This window comes from Bubalus kerabau, chromosome 13 (genome assembly GCF_029407905.1).
Source record: "Bubalus kerabau isolate K-KA32 ecotype Philippines breed swamp buffalo chromosome 13, PCC_UOA_SB_1v2, whole genome shotgun sequence".
Lineage (NCBI taxonomy): Eukaryota > Metazoa > Chordata > Mammalia > Artiodactyla > Bovidae > Bubalus > Bubalus kerabau.
The window spans coordinates 65,521,171-65,544,415 of NC_073636.1; the positions used below are offsets into that span (position 1 = coordinate 65,521,171).

Sequence of the window (23,245 nt, forward strand, 5' to 3'; positions counted from 1 at the left end):
TATCATTATAAAGGATGTAGTGTAAGGGGTCCAAAATGTGTTTAGTGACAAAATTGAGGTGTAGAACACCATGTATCAAAGCTTTCTGTTGTGTCAAAGGTTCATAATAGATTTGAACTTATATTCAACTTTGCATATACTCATAAAGAAATGCTGAAAGGGGGACTTCCCTGGCAATCCAGTAGTTCCAGGTTTCCATCCCTGGTCAGGGAACTAAGATCCAGCATGCTACCTAGAGCAGCCAAAAGAAAAGGAGTGGGGTACTGGATTCATAAGAAAGTGGTTACCAGTAGAAACAAAACAAACAAGGAACAAAAATTTGAGGGAGATTTTGTATTGTTTATCTTTTATATAATTTTTGGCCTTTGAGTCGTGGGATAGCATCACTATCTAAAATTAAATTGCAAGAAATTTGGGGAGTCAACTGGAGTCTAGTAGACTTAGAGACTGTTTCTTTAATGGACTTCTTTATAATCTCCATTCCAGTAGTCCCTGGGGCTAAACTCCTCCCTTGTCTCTTTATCTCTAAACTGGCAGGAGTGTCAACCACAAGAAACAAGCTTGAAGTATTAAATTACAGGGAACTGTGCTAGGTACTAGGACTCCCAAGGGACAGAGAAGAGGACACAGTCCCTGCCCTTGAAGTGGCCCAGGTGGATTTTATCAGTCTCTTTAGTGGCCAGGACAAGAATAAAAAATGTCGTCCTCTCTCTGCCTCTCCCCCTCATTCTCCCTCCCTCCTTAGAATCTTGCAAAATGCTGGAAATATATTGGAATTCCTACATAATTCTCCTCCCCCTCACTGGAGAGCAATAAGGCTTGAGGAGCTCAGAAACTTGCCATCAGGCTCAGATTGGAGAGACCTCAGGCCAGGGTCAAGTCAATCCACTTCCCTTGGGCCCCTGGTGCCTTGTGGAGGTTCTTGGACTTCTCAGATACAGCTGTGACTGTGGTTTCCGGCTTCCTGAGTTCTCACACTCGGCTTCGTGCTGCAGATATTTTACCCCAGTTCCTGCTTTGGAGACTGACATCCTCAAGCTTGGTGATACTCTGTGTACATGGGGTCTGTGGGTGGGAATCACAGGCAAAGAACTTGCTTTTCTGTTTTAACTTTCCCCCTTCCCTTGACAGATTCATTGTAAATGCCTTGGGGTTGCCTTAGGACAGAGTATAAAGGTTTGCTGGGTAGAGGCTGAGAAAGATCAGTTTTCTAACTGCATATCCCATTTCAGATCTTTAGTTCTGCTGTTCCTTTACTAGGGACATTTTAAATACTCTGGACAATGAATCCGGAGAAGGCAATGGCACCCCACTCCAGTACTCTTGCCTGGAAAATCCCATGGAGGAGCCTGGTAGGCTGCAGTCCATGGGGTCGCTAAGAGTCAGACACGACTGAGCGACTTCACTTTCCCTTTTCACTTTCATGCATTGGAGAAGGAAATGGCAACCCACTCCAGTGTTCTTGCCTGGAGAATCCCATGGGCGGGAGAGCCTGGTGGGCTGACGTCTATGGGGTCGCACAGAGTCGGACAAGACTGAAGTGATTTAGGAGCAGCAGCAGACAATGAATCTAGTAAGAAAGCAATCAGAAAATCATTTATACAGAATTTTGCAGTTTACAATACACTCTCACATGTTTCACTCACTTGTGACAAGTTCGTGAATGAGAGTAAATATCATCCCACTTTGTAGTTGAAGAAAAGTGATGCTTAGGGAGAGAAAGGACTCTTCCATGCAGAGACATAGTAGTCTCTGGTGCTTCTGTATATGCTTATGTGTATACAGTGTATGTGGAGCTGTCTTCTTATGTCCTGGGACCACAGTTCTAAAATGGTTGGAGAGATACTATTTTCTGTAGTTGAGGCTGCTGTACATTCATTCTTTCACTCATTCACAGAGTCACAACTATTACTTGACCGCCTATTTCAACAAAGAAAGGTTCTAAGTTTAAAACAATTGAATGGTTGAAATCAACTACTAGTGAAATGCTGGGGAAGACCTTAAAGCAGAATGGTGGATGCTGCTAAACAGGCAGTGATGAGACCTGGACTTTATTATTTTTTAATTTTGATTTTTAAAGTATTTATTTATTTATTTGGCTGTGCCAGGTCTTAGTTGCAGCACTTGGGATCTTCAGCTGTGGCATGTGAAGTCTTAGTCAAGGCATGTGGGATGCATGTGAAGTCTTAGTCAAGGCATGTGGGATCTAGTTCCCTGACCAGAGATAGAACCCAGGTGCCCTGCATTGGGAGCACAGAGTCTTAGCCACTGGACCACCAGGGAAGTCCTGAGACCTGGACTTTAGACCAGAACTTTGCAAATTGAAGCTCTATGGCAAGCAGCCAGTGGCTGTTCAGAAGCTAGCAAACTAGGTTTCCACAGGTTTGACTTGATGATCAGGAACTTCAGCTTGACTCCCAAGGTATTTTATTCATATTTGTATAGAGTTATTTTTGCCTGACCAGCATCAGTCCTCCCCTCATTTTCATTTGGGGGTATATCCTTGGGGGCAAATTATTCCTCTTGTCCCCTGACAGCCTGGACTAATCCATGTGACCTGAGATTGACCAGTCACCATCAGCCCCTGGTCAAGACTTTGCCTCTTGAGTGAGTGACTCAGAAACAAAGGGATGTTGGGACTGAATCCCAGCTGTGGCCTATGGTGCTGCTGGCAGCAGAAGCTGTTGCTTCTTGCCAGAGCTGCTCTTGTGCCTCTTGTTTTCCTATCCATGGTCTGGGCCCTCAAACATTCTTGTAATATATTTTTCTTTTGCTTGTCCTTGCAACAGTGTCAGTATTTGTTCTTGCAATAGATAAGAAGAATTTTAATTTACAAATTGTGATGATTTCTTTACCAGGAAGTAAACTCCTTGAGAGCAGGGCCTAAACCTCATGCTGCTCTGTCCTGTGTCCTGTGTTCATGCTCAGTCATGTCCAATCTTTGTGACACTTTGGACTGTAGCCCACCAGGCTCCTCTGTCCATGGGATTTTTCAGGCAAGAATACTGGAGTGGGTTGCCATTTCCTCCTCTAAAGGATCTTCCATGACTCAGTGATTGAACCCTTGTCTCTGGAGTCTCCTGCATTGTAACCACTGAGCCATCGTGGAAGCCCTCTGCATCTTTTTTTTTTTTTTTTTTCTGCCTGCACCATGCAGCATGTGGGATCAGACCAGGGATCAAACCCATTCCCTTTGCAGTGGAAGTGCTGAGTCATATTCACTGGACTGCCAGGGAAGTTCCCTACTCTGTATCTTTGATGCCCAGCTCAAGCCTAGGTCTCAATATGTACAGATTGAATAAGTAAATAAACATGCTGTATTTATATGGGGTCATGAATTCTTGACATTACTGTGGTGGGGCAAAAAATTCTCTATATCCTACAATAGCCACTAAAATCTGGGCAATTTCATGTTAATAAACATAAACACAGAGGATCCTGGGAAGATCCTTTCTTCCTGTATCTGAGGGTTTCAGTAGTTGCAGCATGTGGGCTCAGTACTTAGTACTGAGCTTAGCTGCTCTGTGGCATGTGGAGTCTTCCCAGATCAGGGATGGAACCCATGTCCCCTGCACTGGCAGATAGATTCTTATCCACTGTACCACCAGGGAAGTCCCGTCTACTCGTTATTTTCAATTATCATCGCCCCCCCCCCCAAATATTCTCTTCCCTTTCAGTCCTTTCACAGATAAACAATGAACATCTACTATTTGTCAGGTTCTGACAATGCAGTAGATACAAGATAGTCCCTAACTCTAACTCAGGGGGAAAAAAATAAAACAAAGAGAACAAACCAATTAAATAATTACAAGCTGTGTTAAGTACTCTGCTGAAAACAAACATTGATAAGGTAGAGAGCAATTGCCCTGTTTGAAGCAGGAGATCAAGGGGAGCACTTCTAGATTATGTGGTCAAAGAGGACCTTACTGAGGAGATGACAAACTGAGACCTTTTAAAGAGTCTTTCAAAGAGTCAGTTTTGCAAAAAGTAACAGCTTAGTCCATGGCCCAGTGCCTGGAAAGATCTTGCAGAGAACCACAGAAATGACAGCAACTTAGTATGGCCAGACAGTTAGCAAGGGTGGAGGATGTGATGGAAAGGTTGGTTGTTTTAAGCCGGGCGGTGACATGATTATATTTACATTTGAAGAGGTGCAATCTAGCTGCCCTGTTTTTCCAAGGTAAAATAAAATCGTTATTGCCTTCCTAAATAACAAATATTTAGCATTCCTCTTTGGAACTTCCCAAGTCCCACTGGGAAAACTTTTCAGACCCTTTGTGGGTGGCTGCAACTCTGACCTTGGTCCCCGGAGGTAGAATACAGCTTCTCTTCACACCAGCAATTGGAATCCCTTCCAAGGAGTTAATGAGGTAAGGCGCAGGAGGAGCGGTTCAAAGACTCTAGGTCGGGAAGGAACCTGACTTGTGTGAGGACTTGAAAGAGGCTTGGAAAGTGGAGGAGTTGAATGCGCGTGAATAAGAGAGAGGCAAGTTAGTACAGACTCTGAAAAGTCTGGCAGATAGGCTACGGTAAAGATTTAGATCTTAATCTGAAGAACAGTGGGCAACGGGCTTTGAGCATGAGGATGGCTATGAACAGAGTTGCATTTTGAGAAGCTCTTGCTGTCTGAGCATGAAGAACGGATTGGAAGGAGTAAGTGTGGGTGGAGAGGACAACCATGTGATGGTGGACTAGACTGGAGTGTTGGCAGCAGGATGGAGAGAAGTAGGAGGCTTCGAGGCGCATATAGGAGGCATAACTAACAGATGACGGATGGGGTCCAGTCCCGGGCTTCGTGTGATCACAGTGGCTATGGGTGAGTAGTGACTTCGTGCTCCGGATCCGGGCGCAGGCCGGTTCCCGCGCGTCAGGGCAGTGGGCGTGGCTCGCCCGAGCCGTCGCCACGGTGATCGGGTGGGGAGGGGCCGAGGGCGGGGCAGCTGAGGAGCTGCGTCACTCGGAGGTGGCGATGGTGCGTGTGTGTGGGGGGCGGGGGATACGCTGGGCGCGTCCCGGGGGTCACGTGGTGCGCAGCACGCAGAGTCCTTCTGTCGGTTGGTCCTGGAGCGGCGCAGCCGGAGCGGGGCTGTGAGGTGAGCTCGCGGCGAGGTGCGGCGAGGCGAAGCTGGCTGGCTGGGGCCGGGTCGGGCCGGGCCCGCGCCGCGCGCGCGCGCGCTGTGCAGGCGGGGACGGTGACGGACGCCACCGCTGCTCTGGTCCCCTGCCCGGCCCCGCTCCCCGCCTGGCCCCGCTTGCCCTGCCCGGAGGGAGGCCCGGGGACCGCTGTTGAGAGCGTGGCGGGCGTGCGAGTGGCGCCCAATCCCCAGGGTTGCCTGCGGGAGTGACGGTGGTTGAGGCCAATCAGCGCCGCCCGAGGAGGTTGGGCCGCGGGGTGCGGGCCCAGGGCGCGGAGCGGGCCGTGTTGCGGGTGGGGGGAAGCGCTAGGGTCGGATCCTGAGCTTGTGTGGGCCCCGAGAGCTCCACCAACAACCCCTGCCCTTGCCTTGTGCTTTGGGAACGCTTTTTCTTTTATAGCCTCTTTAATCCTGTTCTGGGGAGCACACCCCTTTCTCAAGCCCCCGACTATGGGAGTGTCCCCTTTCTCTGTAGTTTTTAGAAAATGTGATCGGTGCAACCCTCTTTCTTAAACTCCATCCCTGGGATTTTATCTTAATTTCCAAAGCTTCCCCAGCTGAGGATGGTACCCCCTGACTGACGACCCCCAAATTGGGAGGACACTCCCTTTACGTGTCTCCACTCTGAATAAACGTCCCCTTTCAAATCTGAGGGTTCTTCCCATTTAGCGAGTTTCAAATCTGGGGTCCAGTGACCAGTTTTGGGGGTACTTATGTTCCCATAAATTCAGGGGAGGCTTCCCTTTTACAGGCCTGAAATCTGGCAGAATGCTTTCCAGAATATCTTAGATTTAGGGGCCGATTCCTTTTCCCAGCCTTTCAAAATCTGGGAGAGCACAGTGTCCAGAGTCTACACGAAATGAAGTCCAAATCCTGAAATTTTAAGATAAGTATTTGTCTTTACACAGGGAATTCACAGCTTTTCCCAATCACTCTGTCCTTGGGGTTCCACCCTTTTTCATGAGTTCTCCGAATCGAACCACCTTACTTCCAGATTTTCACATCTGACTGTGTGTTTCCTGCCCCCACTCCGCACCCCCACGCTCTACTTTTGGTTACACAGTTCTCAGCGTGCAGCCACCGTCCTGATGTTTGTTAAATCTGGGAGGGCACACCTTTTTTCTTAGTTTGCTCATTTCCAGACAGTGGTCCTTGGTTCTAGAGCTTTGCAGCCAACAGACAGATTTTGTTTCCTCAGCTTCCCTTTTCGGAGCCCCATTTTCCTTTAGGTGCTCTCCCTGTCAGGTAAGTGCACCTTTCGTCTGCCTTCCTCTGGTGAATAAATATCTTTGTTCAGCATGGCACTTTCTATGCTTCTGTGGCCTTTTCTCTGTACTCACTTCCTATAGTCTTACCTCCTGAAGTCCCCTCCCCCTGGGGGAGGATCTCCCCGCCCATCCCAAAAGGGGTGCCTGTATGTTGTCTTTCATGTGTCTACTTTATCTTTCATCTTTCTGCTAACAGGAACTCTTTCTCTTGGCTTGCTCTATCCCCGGGCATTTTTCTGATTCCTTTCTTCCTTTGCACGCTGCTCTGCTTACTGGTGGCTGTAAAGATAGTCCCATTTCTTCCTCTTACTCTGGAAGTAGCCTCAAGTCCAGGGCTGCCTGACTCCCCAGCGCTGGATTTAAACTGAAAACGAATCCCCTCTTGTATTTCTTTGGTTATTCGCAGGTCTCTTAATCCTGATGGTCTGCTGCTTATAAGATTCTGGTTAGAAGGATACTGCTTTTTCCTTTGCTTTATTTCCCTTCATTGGAAGACAAAACAAAACAAAAAAACCCTCCAGAGATTCTTAGTCTTGCTTCAGCTCCTAAAGCTTCCTCATTGGCTCTTTTCCTTCCTTTTATCAAGAAAAGACCTCTTTTGGAGGAATCTCTTGGTCACTCTTTTTGTTCCTGGAGTAGAGGTGGGAGATGGATCTTTATCTCTCCTTGTGATCCTCTCACTTATCTGCCAAACCTTGCCCCCGACCCCCACCTTAAAATCTGCAAATGTCCTCTCCTAAGAGCCTCTCAGTAGGCTCTTTCTTTTGTATTTCCCTCTGTCTTTCCAGATCTTACTCAGGGCTTCTCAACCGGAACCTGAACCAGATTAATTTCTCCACAGCTGGAATCTCAAGTGCTTATGGGATAATGACACCTCTGACCTTTCTCCTTTTGGGGAAGTACTTGAGTGTGCAGCTGTATGAGGCCTCAGGGCGGGAGAGAGTATGAGCCTGAGAAGCAACCCTGGCAGGACAAGGCAGAAAAATACTGCATTTTCAGGACCACGTCCTTCTGAATCTCATTTGAAGATTGGATGTTTGCCAAGCACCTGCTTCTCAGTGATGCTGGGGGATTTAATGATACTCCCAGGAACCTGTAGGAATTAATGGGGCTTGTGGTGAAGTGTGCTGAACTTCGTGTTGGAACTTGAATAAAATGAATAATTTTATTGTATTTTCAGAAGAACTAAGCTTTTTTATATTTCATGTGCATGAAAACCCTGGAACTGTGTTATTTCAGGAAGTGAAATAGATCCCACATTTATATCATATGATCATTAGTAAGTACCAGATTCACTGAAAAACACTATAGGTCTATCTGAGCAGTACCTAATAAAATATGGTGTACAGAAAGTGAAGAGGTACTTTGTATCTTATTTGCCTGATTGGTACCCTATCTATGTACTGCTATATATAGTTCACCCTTAAAGTATTCTACACCAGTGCTTCTCAAACTTGAATGTGCAAATAAATCACCTAGGGTGGGGAGTGTTTTGCTAAAATGTTGATTCTAATCCAGTGGGTTTAGAGTGGGGCCCATGTATCTGCTTTTCTAATTCCCCAGTGATGTTGATATTATTTTTCTGGAGCATTATTTTTCTTTCTTTATCTAGATGTGTATCCCTTAAAGTTTGTACAAGGCCACAGTCCTCTTTGGAGGACTACTGTTTATATTCAGTTATAGTTCTAGCATTTAGCTTTTGAAATCATGGCTAGAACTTCTCCAGGAGTTTGATTCCTATTTATTTTGTCAGATTTAAATGCTTAACTATTTCTTGCTTAAAGGTGAACATAACTTTTTTTTGGGGGGTGGGGTGGGGGGTTTGGCATGCAGCATAGCTTGTGGGATCTTAGTTCCCAGACCAGGGATTGAACCCAGGCCCTTGACAGTGAGGGCACTGAGTCCTCCACTCCTGGACCTCCAGAGAAGAAGCCCTTGATCATAACTCTTGACATAAAATCATTCTAGTAAATACTGCATAGCCCATATAGTGACCAGCCAGCTTGTCTCTGGTTCCTCATCTGTCATCCTACCATGGGTAATGAGTCTGAGATAACCCAAGTCAGCAGGGTCGCAGTGTTGGAATTACCAAGCAGTCCTTCTGGGTTTTCTGGGTTCCAGAGATGGGCCTGGGAGAGGCAGGTGCCTGCAATTTGATTTGTGTATTTGTGGGAGCTTCACCAAGGTGAATGTGCTGGGAATATGGCCTTATTCTTTGATGGGAATCATGACCTTACGATGCTCTCTCTCCTTTTGTATCCACATCTGTCTCTTAAGTCTTAGTGGGCTTTCCCTTTCAGATCATCTGTACCTATTTCCCTGGCTATCGCTTGTCGTGGCCTTTCCCTGCTATAATCCTATTCTGGGCCCTAATCAGGACAAACCGGAATTTTTGTCCTCTCCACACCTCCCTCCGCCCCCCATCCCTCACATGAGTGTTAGATAGATCCTCTTCAGTAACAAATTTGATCTTGATTTGGCTCTAGTCCCAGCACTTCCACTCATTGTGAGACCTCAGGCAAGTCACTTAATGCTACTGGACCTCATTCTCCCCATTTGTAAAACAGGCTGATTATCTCAAAGTCTACTGTGCTCTGAGCCTTTGTCCATACCTTGCTTAGAAACCCAGTGCCTGTGGGTGCTTGTTATAGCAGATCTGATTTCCTTCACGTGCTCTGTTGGGCTTGCTGCCAATCATTTCCGTGTCCGAGTCACTTCTGCCACTAGCTCTTCTAGCCAAGGCAGCTATGCTTGTCCTCAAACCCAACTTCAGCATTCTTCTGCCTCAGTGTCTCTGCCATTTCCATGCTTTAGTTCATTCGAAACTAAGCTTCCCAAAGAAGTCTTCTTGGGAAGACTTCTCTATTCAGTGTTAGCTACTAACCTGAATCACAAAGAGGGAGTCTGTAGTTTACACACAATTTTATTTATAGGTTCTCTTATCTGATGTGTATTTTAAAAATGTCTTCCCCTCCTCCTCACCCCAGCTTTCATTTTTGCTTTGAATTAGCAGAGTAGATAGAATGAAATTTAAAAATGAAGCAGGTAGTTTGCCCTAGGCTGGAGTTTGGGGAAAATGAATGTCATGCTTTTAGCTCTCTTCTGGTCTCCCAGATTGGGGGACAGAGGTGTATATAACCTCCTAATGCCCCTTCTTCATCTTTCTAGGAAATGATGAGTGGAGGGAGAGTTGTTTCTTGATGACTTTTTTTTTTTTTTTAATAAATTTTCTTTAAACCAAAATGTGTACTTAGTCAGACCTTCCTTGGTTAGGTCGTAAGCTTGGAGAAAGTCTTGTTTCTCTCTTACTCATCTCAGCAACTGCCTTTTACAGGTTGTTGATTAACCTTGGGGTAACCTGTTGAAAATTGAAACCTTGATTTGTAATGATGCTGTAACAGCTTTGCTGAATCTCATGTTAGGTATCCAGCTGTCCTTTGTTTTCTTTGGCCAAATAATGGAAGAGATGAGCTTGTAGAAATCATGTAAAATTTTAGGAGCTGAGTATGAGTCACCAAACATAAAATAGGGCAGTTGTATCAATATGAGAGGGGAGGTGGTGCCTGAATCAGTGGACTTAGGGGAAGGAGGAAGAAGAGGGGCCTGGGGAAGGGTTTTAAAGTGGGGCTTCCCTGGTGGTTCAGACAGTAAAGAATATGCCTGCAATTCAGGAGACCCAGCTGGGTTCAATCCCTGGGTTGGGAGGATCCTCTGGAGAAGGGAATGGCTACCCACTCCAGTACTCTTGCCTGGAGAATTCCATGGACAGAGGAGCCTGGCTGGCTACAGTCCATGGGGTTGCAAAGGGTTCGACTCGACTGAGCGACTAACACTAACATATTTGATAAGAGCTTATCCCTTGTCAGGAACATAATTCTAGGATTTTAAAGACTGACTCCCAGACATCTTAGATGAGTCTTTGGTTCTCTTTGTCTTAGTAGAGACCTGATTTTCATGAGGTCTCTTATTTGTGTGGAAAAGGTGCGTGGCTAGGTGGATTGACATATCTACCTTGCTTCTACAGGTGCTGGGATTTCTAGGTTATGGAACCCTTGCCTGGGAATGTGGTCATTTTAGTTAGTTTTTGGAGCACTCTGTTAGATCTTATTGAACATTTACAATTTATCTATTATTCTCACCTAGTAGACAAGAAAACTGAGATTAAGTACTTTATTTGTCCAAGGTCACTTGGCTAATGACCCAGGTTGCTTTGCCTTCAAGTTTGGTGCTCATATGTCCTCCTCTCAACAGCTGCCTTACCTTTCTCCCTCAGGGTTTGAATAAGTCACATTGGTCACAGCATCAAACAGGTGGCAGCCTGAAACGCAGGCCTGAGGCACTGCTGAGAGAAGATGTGGCTTCACCACCTCATCTCAGATTCCGTTCCTGACCATGGAAACTTCCCTTAATTGTAGAAGCTAAACTCTCTCAGCTGAGGCTGCCTTTCTCCCCTTCTTGAGACTCCGGAGCATGGCTGGTTTGGGCTGCTTGACAGCCCTTTGGTCTCATGGAGTGGTGAATGCTGTCCAGAGTGCTTTGATGGGTAGGAAGTCGGTCGTGCTCTGCCCTGTATGAAATTTATGCATCTGCAATTCAGAAAGGCATGATAGTTAAAGATGCCACCTTTCATGTCCAGGCTGCATGGTATGTGGTGGCAAAGAACCAGAATTTGGAGACATCTGCCACGCTCTTGGAACTCCATGTCATGTGGGTGTGGGGCTCAAACCTCTTGGGACTTTCCCTGTGGCACAGACATTGGAGACAGACTTCCAGCATGGCAAGTTACTAACCTATCTGGACCTGTTTTCTCTCTCAAGTATTGTACTAGCCTCACATCTATCATTAGAAATATTGGTAAATGCTGCCCTTTCTCTTCATTTCCTAATCTGTAAAATGGGAATAAGAAAATCTAATTTATAAGGTTATTAAAACTTGGTGAGCTGTGAAGAGTTGAGTATATGTTACCATTAATTTGTTTTATTCTTTTTATAAAATTTTTGTAAAATCCCCTCATTGATTTTGTTTCTTGATATTTCATCTGTAACTGTGTTAGTACTCTCTGTAAGAGAGAACACTTAAAATTTGTTTATTTTCACACAAAGTAATTTAACAATAATCCCTTAATATCATTAGTGTTCAGGTTTCTCAAAGGCCTTTATGAAACATGTATATATTTTAAATTGAAATGTAGTTGATTTATAATATTGTATTAATTTCTACTGTACAGCAAAATGATTCATTTATACAAATATACATCCTTTTAAAAATATTCTTTTCCATTATGGTTTATCATGGGAGTATACTGAATATGTCATACTGAATATAGTTCTCTGTGCTATACTGTAGGACCTTGTTGTTCAAAGTCCTTAATATTTTGGCCACTATATTTGCAGGATCTTAGTTCCCACCAGAGATCTAACCTGGGCCCCCAGGAATGAAAGTGCCAAGTCCTAACCACTGGACCACTGGAGAATTCCCTCAGAGCCCTTATTAAAAAAAAGTTTAGTTTTTAAAAATTGAAGTATAGTTGACTTGCAGTGTGCCAATCTTTATTGTACAGCAAAGTGACTTGTTTATATACATGCATTCTTTTTTTTTTTTAATATTCTTTTCCATTATGGTTTATCCCAGGAGATTGGATACAGTTCCCTGTGCTATATAGTAGGACTTTGTTTTTCATCCATCCTATGTGTAATAGTTTACATCTGCTAATTCCAAATTCCCAGTCCTGCCTTCCTCCACCTCCCACCCCCTTGGCAACCACAAGTCTGTTTTCTCTGTCTGTGAGTCTGTTTCTGTTTCGTAAATAAATTCATTTGTGTCATATATTGACGAGGACATGGCAGCCCACTCCGGTACTCTTCCCTGGAGAATCCTGTGGACAGAGGAGCCTGGTGGGCTACCGTCCATGGGGTTGCAAAGAGTTGGGCATGACTGAAGCGACTGAGCATGCATGCATGTGACATATATCAGATTCCACATATAAATGATGTCATATAGTATTTGTCTTTCTCTTTCTAACTTCACTTAGTATGATAAAGTCCAGTTGCATCCATCTTGCTGCACACTGCATTATTTCATTCTTTTTTTATGGCTGAATAGTATTCCATTGTAGATATGTACCACATCTGCTTTATTGCAAGGCCTTATTTTTAAATGCCTTATAAATACTGTGGGTTTTGGAGTAGGTCCTGCTTTTAAAATCCAAGCTCTTCCTCCTAGCCAGGTGACCAAGAGCAAGTTACTTGCTCTAAGTCTGTTTTCCCTTCTCTGAAAAATAGGATAATAATGTCAACTTTTCTGCACTGTTGGGAATAAAGTATTTTTTCATGGATTAGCATGTGATAAAAACTCAGTAAAAGTTAGCCATCTCCTGGTATTAATAATAAAGACCAGGAATATTGACTATTAAATAATTTTTATTTATCTTTAAAACCCCATGCACAATGAATTGGTTATAATTTAGGGAAATGTCTTTGGAGGTCCCATGGGTAATGACTCCATCTCCAAATTGTTTTACTTTGTAATATAGTGATACCTCAATTAAGGAATTCTGTAAGAACAGTTTAGTCAGGTATGTTTTAAAAAAGATTCCCTTCCCTAAAAAGAACCCACACAAACCCACTCCAGAGCTGCGTGACACCATTTATAGAGCCCTCCCAGCGACTGAAAACAGAGTACAGCTTTTCTTAGGCTCCAGGGGTGAAATTCTGGCCTGTCTTCAGGTGCCTGGTTCCCTGTGCTTTGCCTTACCGCTGTGGAGTAACACCAGTTCCTACACTCACCTGTGGAGAGCACTTTTCAAAGAGTCTCCATGGAATTGTCTCCTTGAATTCCTATATCCCTCAAGATGGGTGATACTGATCTCTTTCTTTTCTTTCCTCCTATTTTGTCAGTGAGGAAACTAAGGTTATCTCATTAAAGAAGCATCTGACTGCCAAGTAACAGTGCTGCTTGTTAGACTCTGGGGGTGCCTATGAGGAGTTAAATGCCTGAGGAGAGATGGGCTCAGACACAGGCAGTTTCAGAGTAGAGTGCTGTGTTGTGATCCATGCAGCAGGCAAGGCTGCCATGGGTGAATAATGGGGTGGGTCCTGGCCCAGCAGCCCTTTGGGGAGGTGCTGATGGCTGAGCCCCATCTGAAGGACCTGGCAGAGAGGAAGCAGCATTGCAGGGAGTCTGGGTGTGTGGGAGGCATGAGCAGTAATAACCTTGAGAGGTTATCATGTGCCAGGCTCTGTGATAAGTAATTTTTGCTTTTTTTTGGCTGCATCATGTGGTCTGTGGAATCTTAGTTCCCTGACTAGGGATCAAATGTGTGCCCCCTGTCCTGGAAGCAGGGTTTCTTAACCACTGGACCACCAGGGAAATCCCTGTGTTAAGTAATTTTTATCTTCACAGCACCTATAGGAAGATATGAAGTAAGTACTGGCACTATCCCCATTTAACAGATGAGTAGCCTGAGGCTCAGAGAGGAAATGACTTGTGCAAGGTTATCTGGAAAATGGTGGAGCTGGGGGTCAAACCCAGGCAGTCTCTTTAGAATTCTGGCTCATAACCACCACGTGCCGTTGGCCCTCTGCTGAGTGTCTGCTCCACTTCTTTTAAGTTCCCATCTTTGACAGCCCCTGGTTTGACTTGGTCATAGTTGCTAACTCATTGGAGGCCTTGATGCTACACTGAGTAGTTTGAACTCTGTTCTGTAGGGGAACTACTGAGGTTTTTTGTTTTTTTTTTTTTTTGAGATGTAATTGAGATATAACCTGAAGTTTTAAACAGAGGTGTCTTATGATCAGATTTATACTTTAGAAATATTAGTGTAGTAGCAGCAGCAGCAGCAGCAGCACTGATGAAGAGTAGCCAAGTTAGTTGACTAGTCAGATTACCTGGATTCATTCAATTCCTTGCCCCAGTACTTGGTAGCTTTGTCATTTGGGCAGCTTACTTTCTGAACCTTAGTTTTTTCAACTCTAAAATGACAATAATAATAATTCTCATCACAGAACTATGAGGTAGATACTAAATGAGATGATGTATATGTAAAGCACTTAGAATAGTGTCTATTATAAAGTAACCACTCAGAGGTCAGCTTATAAGACAGTATTGATTTGGATCCAGGGAGCATGTGGCTGGAGGTTTTGAGCTCCACTAAGAGTTGTTGCGTTTGTGTGTGCTAAGTTGCTTCAGTCGTGTGAGACTCTTTGTGACCCTATAGACTGTAACCTGCCAGGCTCCTCTGTGCATGGGATTTCCCAAGCAAGAATACTGGAGTGGGTTGCCATGGCCTCCTCCAGGGGATCTTTCTGACCCAGGGATTGGAACTCACTCCTCTGCTTTGGCAGGCAAGTTCTTTGCCACTAGTGCCACCTGGGAAGCCAGAGAGTTGTTGCCTGAACTGGGCAGCTACTGGATAGTGGGAGAAACCTAGAAGTAGGCGTGACAAAATGGTGACTGAGAGTGAGATGTGAAGGCAATGCCCATGTTCCTGGCTTGGCACATTGGCCAGTCTTGGGAGCTCAAACTGTGATGGGGAGAAAAGAAGGAACTTGTGAGGGTAAGATGATTAGCTCAGTGAGGTTGAGTAATGTGCCAAAGGTCAGTCATTCAGCAAATATATTCTGGAGTTAAGCCTGGGCTCCTTTCCACTGTTTCTGGGAAGAGCCCCTCATTTAACCAGTTCATTCTCAGTAATTCAGAAGATGTAAGCTCAACCTGTGTTTGTTGTCTGTCTGAATTTTAATTGTGGTAGAAAAAGACTTGACTTCTAGAGAAAGCATTTCAAATATCTGGGAAGAGGGTAAGGGAATTTTTTTTAGCTTACTTCTTTTTTCTTCCTCCTTCCTTTCCTCCCTTCTTCCCTTGTTTCCTTCTCTACCCTCTCAAGTAAAAGAGGCTAATCCAATTCTTCACTGTGATTTGGGCAAGCCTGAGGGTGTGGTAATGATTGGCTTTAGACTCTGTGTCATTGAGAAATTAGTGTTGGAGGGGCCTTTGCCCCTACTTGAAACAACTTGTCAGTTCTCTAGGACTAGGGATGTGCTCTTTAAAAAAAAAAATTTTTTTTAAATTTATTTTTGACTGTGCTGGGTCTTTATTGCTGCTCCTGGGCCTTCTTTAGTTGCAGCAAGTGGGGCTACTCTCTAGTTCTGGTACATGGGCTTCTGGTTGCAGTGGCTTCTCTTGTTGTGGAGCCTGGGCTCTAGACCTTCAGGGCAGTAGCTGTGATACAAGGGCTTAGTTGCATGTGGGATCTTAATTCCCACACCAGGGATCGAATCCGTGTCCCCTGCATTGGCAGGCGGATTCTTCACCCCTGGACCACCAGGGAAATCCCTAGATGTGCTCTTTTATGTTCGTTACATTGAATACTATTTGTTAATGTTGCATAATAACAGTGACCGTAATCCTTTGTGCTTGATATCCTTTGTGCTCGTGCTACTACTATCACACAGCCATTTCATCACCAGTATTGAATATTTGGTGTGTGCTGTCCTGAGCACTTGACAACCATTAGCTCGCTTAGCCTCACAACCCTAGGACGTAGGGGTTATTAGTCCCCATTTATAGCAGGGCAAACAGGGAGGCTCAGTGATTTTTCTCGTCTTAACTTAGCAGGCAATGAGTGGAGCCAGGATTGGTCAGAATCTGAGTCTGAAACCTGACTGCTCCCATCCCTAAGCACTGCATGGCCTTTTTCCTAGACAGCACTTCAGAAGAGCCCCCTTGGAAGCTTCCTCCTGTGAGTTGTAGTTGTCCCTGGACCTGCTGATACTGTGTGTGCTCTTCTGGGGCTGTAGTCAGGGCTGAGGGTTGCAGCCAGCGTTTCCACCTCCTAGGCTCAGGGCGGTGGGGGACTGGAGGGAAGCTCATTCCTGCTGAGACACCTTGCGTCTAGGACTTCCCCTCTGCCTAGAATTCTTTTCCCCCTAGATCTGTACATAGTTGTCTCCTTGTCATTTAGATCTCTGCTCAGACCTCAGCTCCTCAGAGTTCTTTCTAGCAGCCTTATCTAAAGGATCCTGGCACGTCAGTTAGCTCACGTTGTTTCATTGGGTTTTCCACTACAGAACTTACCCTCCCAGAAATGATCTTATTTGCATATGTGTTATCCTGTTTCTGCCTTCCCTGCTGGAGAACTGGGCCGGGGGTGTCCCGTCCTCTTGCTGTCTGTTTCGGGGCCCTGGCCCAGAGCCGGCTCTCAGAAAATACTGAATGAAGGAGCCATAAAGATTTAAGCTGCTCTTGCGCTTGAAGTGTCCTTCAGTTTGAAAGGGGGTTACATTAAGTTTATTTTTTTCTTGTTTTGTTTTTTATATATTTGTAACCTTTTTATTTTGTACTGGAGGATAGCAGGTTAACGATGTCGTGATAGTTCCAGGTAGTTGGCGGTGGGGGGCGGGCAGGAACGTCAGCCACACACATATATGTACCCATTCTCCCTCAAACCCCTCTCCCACCAGGCTGCCACAGAACATGAGCTGAGCTCCCTGTGCTGTACAGTAGGGCCTTGTTGTTTATCCATTTTAAATACATCAGTGGGTATATGTTGATCCCAAACTCCCAAACTATCCCTTCCCCCCATCCCTCACCCCAGCAGCCATAAGTTCTTTCTCTAAGCCTGTGAATCTGTTTCTGTTTTATAAAGAAGTTCATTTGTATCATTTATGTTTAGATTCCACATATAAAGGATGTCATAGGATAGTTCTCCTTCTTTGTCTGACTTAGTATGACAATCTGTAGGTCCACCCATGTTGCTGCAAATGGTGTTATTTCTTCTTTTTTTTTACTGGCTGAATAATATTATATGTTATTATAATACCACATCTTCTTATCCATTCCTCTGTCGATGGACATTTAGGTTGCTTCCATGTCCTGGCTATTGTAAACAGTGCCCCACTGAACACTGGGGTGCATGTGTCTTCAGACCATGCTTTTCTCTGGATGCGTGCCCAAGAGTGGGATTGCAGGGTCATATGGTAGGTCTGTTTTTAATTTTTTAAGGAATCTCCATACTGTTCTCCCTAGTGGCTGAACCAGTTTACATTCCCACAAACAGTGTAGGAGGATTCCTTTCTCTCCACACCCTCTCCAGCATTTACTGTTGGTGGATTTTTTGATGATAGCCGTTTCGGCTGGTGTGAGGTATACATTAACTTTAAAAGGCACCATCATCCTTTAATGGAAATTGAATTGCAAGCCTAGTGTAAGCACTGTTAGGTTATTGTAAAGCCCAATCTGTAGTTTCTGGAGGTTGCCAGTCTTTTCAGAGTTTATTTTCTCTTAACCCTGATGAGAGCCAACTTGTTGAAGGGTCTTGTTCCCTGCCCACCTATCACAAATTCATTGTTATTTTAAGTCCTTAGTCTCTTCTCTCCAGCACATTAGGGTTGCTGAGGGCAGGGCCTCCAGTTACCATGGCTACAGTACTCTTAAACCTCTCCCAAAATAAAATCCAGAGTCCATGTCAGTACATTAACTATAAATATAGTATGAATTCAGAAAATTCTGCTGCTGTTTTTTGAACACCTACTTTCTGCTAGACATACAGGGGCTTTGCAGATCTTTTTTATTTTTCCTCCACACCACATGACATACAGGAGCTTAATTCCCTGACCAGGGATCTAACACATTTCCCCTGCTGTGGAAGAGGAGAGTCTTAACCACTGGGCCACCAGGGAAGTCCCAAGATACACATTCTTTCTTTTTTAAAAAAATAATTAAATTAATTAATTAATTATCTAGTCTTAGGCTGTGCTGGGTCTTCATTGCTGCAACTCTAGTTGTGAGCTGGGGCTAGTGTCTGGTTGCAGGGTGCAGGTTTCTCATTACGATGGCTTCTCTTGTTGCAGAGCATGAGCTCCAGGGTGCGTGGGGGTCAGTGGGTGCCATTCCAGGACTCTAGAACACAGGCTCAGTACTTGTCCACGGGGTAGGTTGCTCTTAGGCATGTAGGATCTTCCTGGACCAGGAATCAAACTCATGTTTCCTGCATTGGCAGGTGGATTCTTTACCACTGAGCCATCAGGGAAGCCCAAGAAGTACATTCTTCAGTTCAGTTCAGTGGCTCAGGCATGTCCGACTCATGGACTGCAGCACGCCAGGCTTCCCTGTCCATCACCAACTCCCGGAGCCTGCTCAAACTCACGACCATCGAGTCGGTGATGCCACCCAACAATCTCATCTTCTGTCATCCCCTTCACCTCCCGCCTTCAATCTTTCCCAACATCAGGGTCTTTTCCAGTGAATCTTCTTCACATCAGGTGGCCAAAGTATTGGAGGTTCAGCTTCAGCATCAGTCCTTCTAATGAATATTCAGGACTGATTTCCTTTAGGATGGACTGGTTTGATCTTGCAATTCAAGGGACTCTCAAGAGTCTCCTCCAACATCACAGTTCAAAAGCATCAATTCTTCAGCACTCAGCTTTCTTTATGGTCCAACTCTCACATCCATACATGACTCCTGGAAAACCATAGCTTTGACTAGACGGACCTTTGTTGGCAAACTAATGTCTCTGCTTTTTAATATGGTTTCTAGCTTTATCATAGCTTTTCTTCCAAGGAGCGAGTGTCTTTTAATTTCATGGTTGCCATCACCACCTGCACTGATTTTGGAGTCCAAGAAAATGAAGTCTCACTGTTTCCATTGTTTCCCCATCTATTTCCCATGAAGTGATGGGACCAGATGCCATGATCTTCGTTTTCTGAATGTTGAGCTTTAAGCCAACTTTTTCACTCTCCTCTTTCACTTTCATCAAGAGGCTTTTGAGTTCCTTTTCACTTTCTGCCATAAGGGTGTCATCTGCATATCTGAGGTTATTGATATTTCTCCTGGAAATCTTGATTCTAGCTTGTGCTTCATCCAGCCTGGCATTTTGCATGATGTACTCTGCATATAAGTTAAACAGGTGATGGTATACAGCCTTGAGGTACTCCTTTCCCAATTTGGAACCAGTCTGTTTTTCCATATCCAGTTCTAACTGTTGCTTCTTGACTTGCATACAGATTTCTCAGGAGGCTGGTAAAGTGGTCTGGTGTTCCCAACTCTTGACCACAGTTTGTTGTGATCTACACAGTCAAAGTCTGCTGTAGTCAGTAAAGCAGAGGTAGATATTTTTCTGGAACTCTCTCGCTTTTTCTGTTTTCCAACGGATGTTGGCAATTTGATGTTTCCTCTGCCTTTTCTATAACTCTAGCATGAACATCTGGAAGTTCTCGGTTCATGTACTGTTGAAGCCTAGCTTGGAGAATTTTGAGCATTACTTTGCTAGTGTGTGAGATGAGTGCAATTGTGGGGTAGTTTGAACATTTTTTGGCATTGCCCTTCTTTGGGATTGGAATGAAAACTGACCTTTTCCAGTCCTGTGGCCACTGCTGAGTTTTCCAAATTTGCTGGCATATTGATTATAGCACTTCTACAGCATCATCTTTTAGGATTTGAAATAGCTCAACTAGAATTCCATCACCTCCACTAGCTTTGTTCATAGTGATGCTTCCTAAGGCCCACCTGACTTTGGACTCCAGAATGTCTGGCTCTAGGTGAGTGATCACACCATTGTGGTTATCTGGGTCATTAAGGTCTTTTTTGTAAAGTTCTTCTGTGTATTCTTGCCACCTCTTCTTAATATCTTCTGCTTCTGTTAGGTCCATACCGTTTCTGTCCTTTATTGTGACCATGTTTGCATGAAATGTTCCATTGATATCTCTAATCTTCTTAAAGAGATCTCTAGTCTTTCCCATTCTATTGTTTTCCTCTGTTTCTTTGCATTGATCACTCAGGAAGGCTTTCTTATCTCTTCTTGCTATTCTTTGGAACTCTGGATTCAGAAGGTTATATCTTTCCTTTTCTCCTTTGCCTTTTGCCTCTCTTCTTTTCTCAGCTATTTGTAAGGCCTCCTCAGAAAACCATTTTGCCTTTTTGCACTTCTTTTTCTTGGGGATGGTTTTGATCACTTCCTCCTGTACAATGTCATGAACCTCTGTCCATAGTTCTTCAGGCACTTTATCAGATCTAATCCCTTGAATCTATTTGTCACTTCCACTGTATAATCATAAGGGATTTGATTTAGGTCATACCTGAATGGTCTAGTGGTTTTCCCTACTTTCTTCAATTTAATTCTGAATTTTCCAAAAAGAAGTTCATGATATGAGCCACAATCAGCTCCTGGTTTTGTTTTTGCTGACTGTGTAGTTTCTCCATCTTTGACTGCAAAAAATATAATCAATTTGCTTTTACTATTGCCCATCTGGTAACGTCCGTGTGTAGAGTCATCTCTTGTGTTGTTGGAAGAGGGTGTTTGTTATGACCTGTGCGTTCTCTTGGCAAAACTCTGTTAGCCCTTGCCTGCTTCATTTTGTACTTCAAGGTCAAATTTTGCCTGTTACTCCAGGTATCTTTTGACTTCCTACTTTTGCATTCCAATCCCCTATGATGAAAATGATGTCTTTTTTGGTGTTAGTTGTAGAAGGTCTTGTAGGTCTTCATAGAACTGTTCAGCTTCTTTGGCATTAGTAGTTGGGGCATAGATTTGGATTACTGTGATATTGAATGGTTTGCCTTGGAAACAAACAGAGATCATTCTGTCATTTTTGAGACTGCACCCAAATACTATATTTCAGACTCTTTTGTTGACTTTGAGGGCCACTCCGTTTCTTCTAAGGGATTCTTACCCACAGTAGTAGATATTCTTAAGGTTAGAAAATTCAAACAATAAAGTTAAAAAATGAGAAGTTAAATTTTCTTGCTCTATTCCTTTCATTAAGGGAACTACTGAACAGTTATTTTGTTCCTTCTTAGAGGGAAGAAACATGCATAGAGTATGCATATAATAGATCTGCCTGTTTATATGTTTATTTGTATTAAAGGGGTCATACTGTATACCTGCCTCTACACCATGCTTTTTTTACTTGACAGTGTATCTTGCAGATGGCTTCATATCAGCATCTACAGCTTACCATTTTACCTTTTAATAGCTGTACCACATTCTGTTGTATAGATGGCCAAAATTCATTTAAGTGGGCCTCTTTTGATGGTCATTTTAATTGCCGACATTTATTGTTCATCCTCACAGGTAATTTGGCAGACTTTGGGGGATGTATCTGTAGGATGTCGCTGGCTAAGGGTCTGTTGGGTTGCAGGTATTTGCATATTTGTAGATAGTGCCAAGTTGCCTCTAGATAAGATTTTCCAATTTATGCTTCACCAATGGAGTATAAGCATCATTTTTCCTCATCCCTGAAAGCACTGGGTATTTTATGTTGAAATTATTAGCCTGAAGAGTGAAAAGTTGTTACTTTGATTTGTATTTCCTTTAGTTTAGGATGATGTTATGTGGATAAGGATAATATAATCATATGCTTATTAGATCTTTGTATTATTCCTGCCCCCCTTCCCCACAGGCCTCTCGCTTCCCTACCTGGGAATCTGCCAGTTCTTGCATTTTGTTCATTTTTAAGTGAGTTGTTTGGCTCTTTTGTTCTTGGTTTATATGCATTCCTTGTTAATAAAGTAAGTTAGCCCTTTGGTCATATGTGTTGAAGTTATTTTCTCCAAGTTTGTTGTTTGTGAAAGTGCCATTTAAACTGTATTACACAGTATACATTTAAAGCTTTCATTATCATTGATACAGGGGCATTGACTGCAAATACTGTATTTAAGGAAATAAACTAGGCTCTCTTGTCTCCTGTGGAGCAGTGAGCACACTTTGTAGGGTAATTTGGTTTTTTATTTTATTTTTAATTAAAAAAATTTTTTTGACTTTGCTGCATGGCAACTTAGTTCCCCCCAGGGATTGAACCCATGACCCCTAACCACTGGACCACCAGGGAATTCCCTGTAGGGAAATTTGAATGTAAAGGAGTAGTTTGAAGTCCTGCCAGGGTCTTTAAAATGGAACCATATATGAGTACAGATTGCATCAGATTTTTTTTCTCATAGTTTTCCTGGATGTCTTTATTGAACATATTTCCTCTTCCTATTTTGGAGCTAGAACTTTTTGGAAGAAAAAATATAAGGCCCTGAAGAATGCATAAGTTAAAAGCTACAGAATCTTAGCCCTTTTGCAGCTTGAGAAAATTTGTGTTTAAATGTAAGAAGTAAAAACTTATGTAATCTTCTTAATTCCTACTTCTGTCTTGAACTATTTTTTATTTTTTAGTAGATGTTGTCAAGTTAAATCGAGACTTTGAGATGGTCGTCCCTCCCTTTGCCCTTTGTTAGAGCTCCTTCATCGCTTCTCATGTTTGTGTTTGTCTTCCTGGGTGGACAGCAGCTGGGCTGAGTTGGATTTCTGAGGCCTGATTTCCAGCACAGTGCCTTTCTGACAGTGCTCACTAATGATTTGTTGAATAAATTAATGTGAAATTTAAAAACAAACTCTGCCATCCCAGAGGAGTGGAGGGATTTGGGCACAGGACATAAAAGTCAGGTTAGTCCTTAGTTTTGTTCTGACTGATATCAGAGTGGAGCTTCAAATAAATGGGTCAGAGTTACAATGAAACCTGTTTCAGTTCATGATAAGAAAAACCTTCAACAATTCCGCCTCAAGAGGAATTGGTTTTCTTGAGCCATTAAGAATAATTTGCTCATTTTCATTCACTGCCTTGTTCCCACACTCCTGTATTTTAATGGAAGGGCCCCTTAGGGAAGCTGTGTGGTAAAAGAATTAATTCAGAAATGAAGCAGACCTGGGCTTTTGTTCTGGGGCTGGTCACTTAGCACCAGAACCTTAACCCAATTACTTTAAACCAAATTTCTTCTTATGTGATAATAGGATTATAAGTAGCTGCTAACTATGTAGTCCTTATAGCATTCCTTAAATGGATTATCTCATTTAGTCTTCACAC

At 43.6% G+C, this 23,245-nt stretch overlaps 1 protein-coding gene across 11 annotated transcripts in view; it reads left to right on the forward strand.

Annotated features, from left to right (window-relative positions):
- Positions 1-3,922: 3,922 nt before the first annotated feature.
- PHF20 (PHD finger protein 20) overlaps positions 3,923-23,245 on the forward strand; it is a 129,542-nt gene continuing 110,219 nt past the window's right edge. For 5 of the 11 annotated variants that reach the window (XM_055544914.1, XM_055544921.1, XM_055544922.1 and 2 more), the window contains exon 1: positions 4,939-5,093. The gene's annotated coding sequence lies outside the window, so the exon portion shown is untranslated. Of the gene's footprint in view, positions 4,371-4,679; positions 4,817-4,938; positions 5,094-10,151; positions 10,385-10,902; positions 11,048-11,075; positions 11,181-23,245 lie in introns of those variants that run through there. The other 6 variants (XM_055544918.1, XM_055544919.1, XM_055544916.1 and 3 more) reach the window with 6 other exon arrangements.